The sequence below is a fragment of the Lathyrus oleraceus genome, chromosome 4 (assembly GCF_024323335.1).
Source record: "Lathyrus oleraceus cultivar Zhongwan6 chromosome 4, CAAS_Psat_ZW6_1.0, whole genome shotgun sequence".
Taxonomy (NCBI): Eukaryota; Viridiplantae; Streptophyta; class Magnoliopsida; order Fabales; family Fabaceae; genus Lathyrus; species Lathyrus oleraceus.
In genome coordinates this window covers 244,077,476-244,087,187 of record NC_066582.1, presented here as the reverse complement: position 1 = coordinate 244,087,187, position 9,712 = coordinate 244,077,476, and positions in this window count along the sequence as shown.

Here is a 9,712-nt window from a genome sequence, read left to right as displayed (position 1 = left end):
AATATGTCATTTGGAAGGAAGACTAACCGATTCTCTCTGTTGTTCGCTGTTTTGTTGAAAGTTAGCCAAAAACTTAATTTTCCTTAATTAAAGGGGTTAGAGAGTTCAAACTACTAAAAAATTTTAAGATTTACTAGATACTCTCAAGAACAAATCTTAGGGACACGATTATGTATTTTATTTTCTTACCAACCTCTATGATTCCTGGTGTTATTTCTCTATCCCTTAACTCATTACTTTCCGCATATTTACTTTTCGCTGCAAATTTCTCAAACGCTTTTAAAAATATTTTTAAACTCGGAAAAATTATCCTACAAGTTTTTCAAAGTACCAATTTTCTGAAACATACAATTCAACCCCCCTTTCTTGTGTGTGAAGTCACATGTCCAACAAACTTCTTTGGTTGTATCTCGAGAAAGATCTACTAGGACTACATCAACACAAAATTTTGGAAGGCAGGAATCTGACCCCCTTACCCAGTCAGAGAGAGATTTAGGATTGAAAAGTCAAAATAATGTTTCTTTTATCGATGCCATGGCCATAACACCGACGACTGCATCATGGTAAAGGATGTTATTGAGACGCTAATCAAGAGAGGCTAGTTCTTCGAATACATGAAGGGAAAATAGAAAGGGAATATTCTCCTAAGGGAAAATATCTCTCGAACACCGCATATGCCGCGATCAGTGGTGAAAGTAAGGAGGTCAGCAAAGGAAAACAACCATACATATATGCCATCACCCGAGAAGCACCTCAGGAAAACCTCCCATCAAAAGGGACTATGAAACAAAATCTAGTTGAGATGCTATCTGTCTACAAAAACGTTGAAAGCACATCGGTGAAGATTCCTGACCGACATATGTTGGGATTCCAAGACTTGGAGAAGACCGGAGGCGTCCCCAATGAATGTTTTCCTTTGGTAATCACAACCACTATCGGCACTTCGACGTCTCCCTGATATTGATTGACGATGACAGTTCCTGTGACATAATATTCTTGGAGCTATTTGAAAAGAAGAACCTCGAAAGGGTGAGCTTGTGTCTATATGAAGGCTCAGATTACATGCATTTAATGGGACGACCACCCGTCCATGGGGATACCTAGAGCTGACAGTATTTATGGGGATGGGAAGGATGTGCGACAAGTTAATTTACATTTCCTTGTTATTCCTTGTAGAAGAATTTATAATTACATCTTAGGACGACCCTTTGTTGCCATGCTGGACGTAGTAGCCTCTCTAACACACCATAAACTCAAATATCATAATCCGCAAGCAAACCTGGCCATTATCAATGTTGATTTTGAAGGTGCAAAAATAATCTACAAGCGCTCTAGTGAGATGTCTCGTATACTACTCATGAACCCTGAAGTAGAAAATATGTATTCATGTGAACAAACACTTCAAAACAAACATACATAAATGTTCAAGTCATCAAAACAAAAGAAAAAGATACCATGACTTGAAAGGCAAATGTACAATCGCATATATAGTTTCAAAATTCAGAACTGTAAAATATAGTTTCAAATTACTCATCTCCAACACTCATACAATCACATATAGGAAAAATAATGAGATACCTTATAAGCTCCAGCTTCTAACTTTACAGCAAACCTCTGAAATGCAGGACTGTAAAACCATATTGAAACGTTAAAGACGAATCAAAGTTTACATGATACCTACCAATTAACATATCATTCAATGACAAATTGAAACGACATATCGAAACTACGTATCAAAATTAAAAGGTATGCATACGTGATATGTTCTTGGATGGAAGAGCTTACTTGAAACGCTGGAAACGAAATCGTTAATGAAGAAACACAGAAGAAATTTTGAAGCTTTAGTAATGAAGAACGATTAAGAGAAGTGATTGAGAGGAACAATTGTGATAATTGATTGAGAGGAACACATAAGAAATGCAAAATGACCAGAACCGATTGAGAGGAACGATTGAGAGAAGTTAGGGTTCGTGTGTTTGAGATTGGGAGACTCAGAAGCTTTGGTCTTCTTTTTCATTTAGAGGGAAGCTTCTTTCTTCTTTTTTTCGTTTAATTTTGTTGTGTTAATTTAGTTATAATTTTATTTTATTTTATTGATATATGATTTTCTTCTTTTTCATTTTATAAATTTTTTATAGTATTAATTTTATTTACTTTTAATTTATTAATTTATAATTTTGATTTTATTTTATAAATTTGATTTATTACATTTTTTTTACTATCTCATATTTTATATATTTGTTAAAATAAATTTTATATATTTGGTTTATATTAATTTTATCTAATTTATTTTTTAAAATAAACTTTAAAAAAAATTTGGAAGTTAGAACTTTTATAATTTTGATTTTATAAATTTAGTTTTAGTTTATAGTTTTATTAATTTTTTCTTAAGTTATAGTTTAAGTTATATTTTGTTATTGATATAAATGATTAAAATAGTAAAAAAAGAAGAAAGAGAAGCAATTATCCCATCTTAGAGTCGGCCACAATCGCCGCTACACTTAAAAAATAATAATGAATTAAAACAATAAAAAAGGAGGCAAAGGATATTTGTGGAACGATTGGATATTTTTTGCACTAACATTAGCGTCGAGCATCATCGTCGCTAACATTAAAAAATAAATTATTAAAACAATAAAAAAGGAGGCAAACGAAATTTTTAAGGGGGAATTGAATATTTTCGCACCAACATTAGCGTCGGCCAACGCCCCCGCTAACATTAAAAAATAAATAATTTATTAAAACAATAAAAAAGGAAGAAAATAATTTGTGGGAGAATGAATAATTTTCGCACCAATATAAGCATCGACTTTGACCGCCGCTAAATACAATATATAATAAATAAATGAACATTAAATGAATTATTTGGAATTAAATAAATTAAATTCATGATTAGCGTTGATTTAGGCCGACGATAGTATCTAAAGAAATACAACAAGTGATTTTTAGCTAGTAGTGCTAGCTTATTGAGACATATATGCAACACTATTAGCGTCGGGTCGGGACTGACGCTATTTTATTGAGGCTAAAACATGAATATTCGCCCATCATGACTATTGACCAAAAAGAGGCTGTGTCCATGGAGATCAAAATAGCATCCTTGCTTGGCAAGTTCAGAACATGAATATTCGCCCATCAAGACGTGGCTAGATCATAAGCAGGCAAATAGGGAAAATAAGATGTGTCTATCCTGCTAGGTTATGTTTTCTTTCTTGTTCTCTATTAAATGGTGTTTTGTATAATTTCCATCCCCATACATAAGAGCTATCTTCAATTATGAATGAAAAATGCCAATTTTTAAAATGTTTGTGTCTTTCTGGCGGTGCATATCAACAGAAAACCCGGGATGTGACTGGCAAGATCTAAAGTCAGGCTAAAGAAATCAATCTCCCACCTAAAGTCAGGGGTGTTATCAAAGACGCTTTGCACACCCACCTAAAGCAATCAATTCCCCTCATAAAGTCAGGGGTTCTATTGGAGACGCTTTGCACATCCACCTAAAAGAATCATTCCTCCACCTAAATTCAGGTGTGTTGTCAACACCTCTTTACACATCCAACTAAAGAAGTCAATCCTCCACATGCAATAACGATCCAACTTCCTATAGCAGCTAGCCACTCTAGAGGCTGTAGTAGGTTGACCACATGTATACCTTTGATCGGGTTTTCATCTGGATGGGGGAAAGGGAACCGACCTATGGTTGGGAACGACCCAAACGACGTCCAATAAACATCGGGGGAAGACCTCATAAGTTCACACCAAATCTGGATCCTTGGATTCAAGATCATACAAATATACATCCAGAGCATTACACTGAAGATCACACGAATATACATTAAGCCGATAAAAAAGCATTTAATTCCAAAACCGACAACATGTTTACCTATATTCTTCCATTACATCAGAACTACAAGTGAAATACATAAAAATTAATTGACATGGTTACTTCCCCGGAGAAATTATATCTCCATCTTTAAGCATTTGATCCGGTCGAATTTGCTCCCACGAGACAACCAAAGGACAATCAAAATGCTCCACTTGTTGAAAAGCATTCTCAAATGACTACGAAGCTGCCTTAAGGGTGGCGCTCGTACATATATAGAATGCACCAAATTCTCTCTCTCTCTCTCTCTCTCTCTCTCTGTATATCTATATCTATATATATATATATATATATATATATATATATATATATATATATATATATATATATATATATATATATATATATATATATATAAGATGCCAAATTGAGGCAACAAGTTTCAAATACATGTTGAATTCACTCTTCTCACTCACATACTGACTTGAGCATTGAAGCGTCAACCTTGCAGGCCCCCCTTCTCCACTGTGCCGAAATATATATATATATATATATATATATATATATATATATATATATATATATATATATATATATATATATATTATGGGCCACCCAAAAAGCCCAATAACTATGCTTAGGTAAAATAGATGACAAGACTGTGTGGAAGACATGTACACTATCATACAAGAGGAAGCAAACAATCCCAACCCAAGATTAATCAGACAATTTTTTGCATCTCACACCGTTAGATTACCAAGATGTTATAACCATCATAATATACAAAATGGAGAACACACCATTTCCCAGGTGATACGAGTTTAAATCTCATTCGCTTCATTTCACTCACATACTGACTTGGATGTTGGAGTGCTAACATTGCATGTCAACCCCTTCACTACTATATCGGAAGCTCGAGTCCATTATGGCGATCAACATCAATCGCTCACTCATCAATTTTGATTACAGTACATAACAATGGCGCCATTTGTTAGAAAAGTTATTGATGTAATCTAGTCCCTAAAGGTCGTCATGATGAAGCAAGTGAAAAGATATCTAGGATGCATGGTACATTTAATGCGCAAGTTTCCCATGACACCAACATCACTCATGACTTGTTACTTAAACTGAGAAATGATCTTCAGAAGAAGAAAAAATGCACCAAAGCCCTCACCCTATAGAGCATGTGCAAGGGCTTTAGAGTAACTATTATGAGTCGCAAAGAAATCTCAATAACTATAGCCCAGAAATAGAAATGGTTGACTAGACCACGTGCAAGACAAGTACATTATCCTAGATAAAGAAGTATGTAATCCGAACCCAATATCAATGGCACAGATTTCCACATCTCATGTCGTTTGATTATCGAGAAGTTATAACCATCCTAGTATATAAAATTGAGGATGCTCCATTTATAAGGTAATTTGAATTAAATTCTATTTCACTTCATCTTACTCTAATACTGACCTGGGCATTGGAATACTAACCTTCTAGGCCAACCCCTTCTCCATTGTACCATAAACTCAAGTCCACCGTGGAGATCCACATCAATTGTTCATCGATCAATTTTGGTTTTAGTAAGGAAGTCACCACATATTCATCCAAAACCTTTATGTTTTGGGTAAACATGTGATATCTCTCTCATTTGTGTGATTTCTTTTTGATCTAATGTGGATGCTCCCCTCATGATCTATAAGTGGTATCAGAGCAAATGATTTGAGTAATGGATCGACTCTTAGTATTAGTAGTCTTCATGACATGGTGGTGGTCAGGAGGCGTGTCCCATTTAAATGTTTGTGACGTGGTAAGGGAGATAAGACCTAACAAGTCTCCTTCCCATGGTTGTAGCGTCACAATATATCCTCTATTAGGGTTTAGAGATGAAATTACTTTGCTATATACATGACATGATATTTTCTTAGCTAGAATTTATTTTGTAAAATACGAATTAAAATACAACCATTATCAAACGAATAAATCACAAATTTTTCCATGACACATACTTTAAGGGATTTGAGATGTTTTGAGCATGCAAACTTGTGAATTGGATCATAAATAACATTCAATTTTAAAACAATAATTGTTTATCAAATCTTAATGATTAATTAAAATGTGTTTTAATTTTGTATTTTTTAAGGATTTTTTTAAATGGAATGGATGATGTCTAAGTTTAAGACATGTAAAATATTCTAACTCAAAGAACATTGTAAGACTCCAATTTTGACCCTAAGACCCCTCATGCCTTCTGATCATTGCATTGGCATTGGGATCACACATTCGTATCCTCCTTACCCCTCATTAATTGGGTTTGCATTGGGAGATACCACCAAGCATTTGAGATTGTATCATACTTTATTTTTCTATGTTTACTAACCAAAATACCAAAAATATGTCTAGTGTAGTATTATTTCTTTTGTAGGTAATGTGTGCATCCACATGTGCCTCATCAAGCTCACATCTAGGTTTTGAGACCCTCAGTGCAAAGGATTAAGTTATCAAAGGTTAATGTTGATTCTAAGTGTAGCACCTCAAATTTGCACCTATCATCGTACATACATTTTCATATTGGGTCATAGCATATCATGGTCCATTGCATAGCATTGCATTGCCCCTTTTGCCTCAAGTGCAAGCCAGTTAAAGAATTAGGTCAAACTGATCAGGAGATCAGTCAACCAAGCAAGCAAGCACAATTCTCAAGGAGCCAAGGCCCTAGGGTTTGTCCAACAAGTTCACATGACTTGGAGGTCCATCTGAAGTGTTTGAGTCAAGGGTTGAAGGCTTGGAGATCATCAGTTCATACACAGATAGTCAAAAACCCTAGAAAGTCAACTGTCAGTCAAAGCAATGGTTGGTGGCCATTCTTGTGGGATTTGGGCACCATGATCAATAATCAAGAGTTCATATGTCTTGGGACATCATTTGAAGTCAAGTTCTCAAGGAATTAGGGTTTGGAAGTCATCAGTCAATGCACAATCAGGCAGAAACCCTAAAAGTCAACTGTTGGTCAACTGTCCATTTAATCAGTGATTTGATGATTGGAATTGGTTTGTGAGAGTTCATTCATGTCCAAATAGTCATCATATATCATGCCAAACACCATCATGGAAGAATTTGAAGCCAGATCAAAAATTTCCAAAAGTAGAAACTGGGCCTGTAACTGAAACCTGCCATAAATGGAAAGTCTTGATCCTCAAACTTACATCATGATACAAGCTTCAAATGAATTTTTGCCCAACATGAAAGTTGAAGATCTTGTTCTCCCATTTCCAAAAAGTCCAAGAACTCTCAATTCCCATGTGTGGTTGGCAAGTTATGATCGAATCGATTTCAGAAAATCTTGAACTTCAAAGGGCCATATCTCTCAAACCATTTGGCCAATTTTGGTGGGGTTTTTTCCTACAAGTCACATTTGATCCCCTCTTTCCAAAAATATAAATTTCATGAACCAAAACTTCACCAATCAAAATGGCATTTTTTGACTTATCTCATTTAAATGCAAGTTTGACCAAGGGTTGACTTTTTGAAATAATGATTTCCAACCATTCCCACTATCCAAATATGTTTAGAAACCAGATTTTGGTCATGTTACAAGGTCATTTTCGTGCAAGTACTTACACCCATCACATAGCCATGCCTAGTTGCTTGAAAATGGGAAGAAAAGTACAATTTGCAACCACCATATCCCACATATCCATGGACCATCATTTGTACCATCACATAGCAGAGTTTAACATCATTTTTTCTGTCAAAGAAAATCAGTAATAGCAGCCACTAGGGATCACACAAAGAGAACTTCATCCATTCTAAAAAACTCATTTTTGGTGCATTTCAAAAACCAGTTCAAAAACTTCCAAAGAACCAAACCCTGCCTTGCCTAAAACAACATCTACTCATCATTTGGAGCTGGTTGCAACCTTCAAATACCACCTGTACCAACATCTACACGACTGTTTTTGCAAGCATCCAACCATGGCAGAACTTGTTGGAAGTTAGAAGCAAGGCGTATGAGCACTCTACACTTGATCACTCATCATTTGAAGACCTAAGGTGCATCTGTTTTAGGCCAAATCCACCAAACAACAACCGAATCTTGACTGTTCTTCCATTTTGGTAAAAATTCGATCTCCTCATTTTGCTAAACTATTGCATGCTTTGGATAGGTCTCTTAATGCTGAGCTTCATGATAGTTTTATTTTTGAAAATGGTCAAGTATTTAGCAAGTTATGTTGTTTTAAAGTTTCACATGTGAATGATGTTTTGTTTGATTCTTCCATATGAGTTCGAATTAATGTAAATGGTTGTTGGATTGTGAATGTGTGAGGGAAGATGCACGTATTAATATATCTGTTTTTGAATTTGGAGAAAAAAAAATTTCGACTTGGATTTGTAGTGATGAATTACTGTAAGTATTTTTTTTCTTCTGCCATATTGTAATATGTTTACTGTAGCTGTAGCTTCTTCTGCCATATGTTTACTGTAATATGTTTTCTACAATATGTTTACTGTAGCTGTAGCGTTTGTAAATTGCCTTGCCTTGTTTCCAAATAAATGCCAAAAGGCCTGGGGCGAGGGGGATTCGAACCCCAGACCTTTGCTTCAAATACCAAGTGTTTTACCACTGGGGCGCAATGCCAATTCATTTATTTAACGCCTTCTAAAATATATATTAAAAAAGAGCGCTGCCATGCCGTCCTGCTATTGGCCATGTTGGCGCGTTGACCGGGGCGTTGACCCCCCCATTGTTTCTTTATTTATTCCATTAATCATTTTGTTTTGTAATATTTATTTCATTTAATTACTCAGACTTTGAAAAATCATAAGTTCCTCATTTTAACTCCAAATTCATTGGGAATTTTTGCATCATGTCCATCTTAATCTCTAGTTTTTTGTCATATATTTTCCAGAATTTTTGCATGTTCGAATTTTAAATGGTGCTAGGGTTTGTGACATGTGACCAAGTTTTGTACACTTTGCCAAAACATTTGTGAAATGGTGATACTTTATCCAATGGCTCCCAAACTTTTTGTGCTTAAACTAGACACACTCATGGTGATTTTGGTGTAGAGTTTGTGAATTTGTCTTATGTGGTTTGAGAGTTATGATTTTTTGAATTAGGGTGTGACAATTTGTGTCACACCATTGATGTCCAATTTGATGATTTTTGATACCATGCTTCTTGACCTCCAATTGATCTGATTTTTTGCATGAACCTACTCTTGTATGTCTAGTTTACATGTGATTTTTCTTGGAATTATTTGTGGCATTTCCTAATTGTTTCAGATTTTCTCCCCTGCTTAGTCAAATGTTGACTTTTTGTGACACATGTTCCCATTTCATTTGTGAAATTCTCATACTTTATTGGATGGACATGAAATTTTACATGAGATAACTAGACATCCTCATCTTTGCCATGGTTTTGGTCCTATTCATTTATCATACACCATCTCTGATTTATGATTTTTCTAAGTTGATGCATGTTTGGTTGACTTCTTTGAGCATGTTCAAAATTGCCTTGACTTTCTGATTTTCATTGACTGCCTTCCACTTGTCCAAATGAGATGAAATTTGACATGCTTACCATGCTGTGGGTTGTGATTGATCATGATTTATTTGGTGATTTTTGGAAATGTTTAAGATTGCTTTTGAGTTAAGTCTTGCTGTTGACTTCTATGAGCTTCTAAATGCCATGTTTTGACTTCTTTTGTTCATGAAATGATGATGATGATTGATATGAATGTGAACCCAATTGGTTTTGTTTCTTGATTGTTGGAACATGATTTTGGATACTCATCCTTTGCTGTTTTGACTTTTCCATTCATTTTTGACCCTAGGCTTGTCCTAGTGGTCCTGCTACTCACCTTTGAGCTTGTGTTTTCAGGTTGACCATCA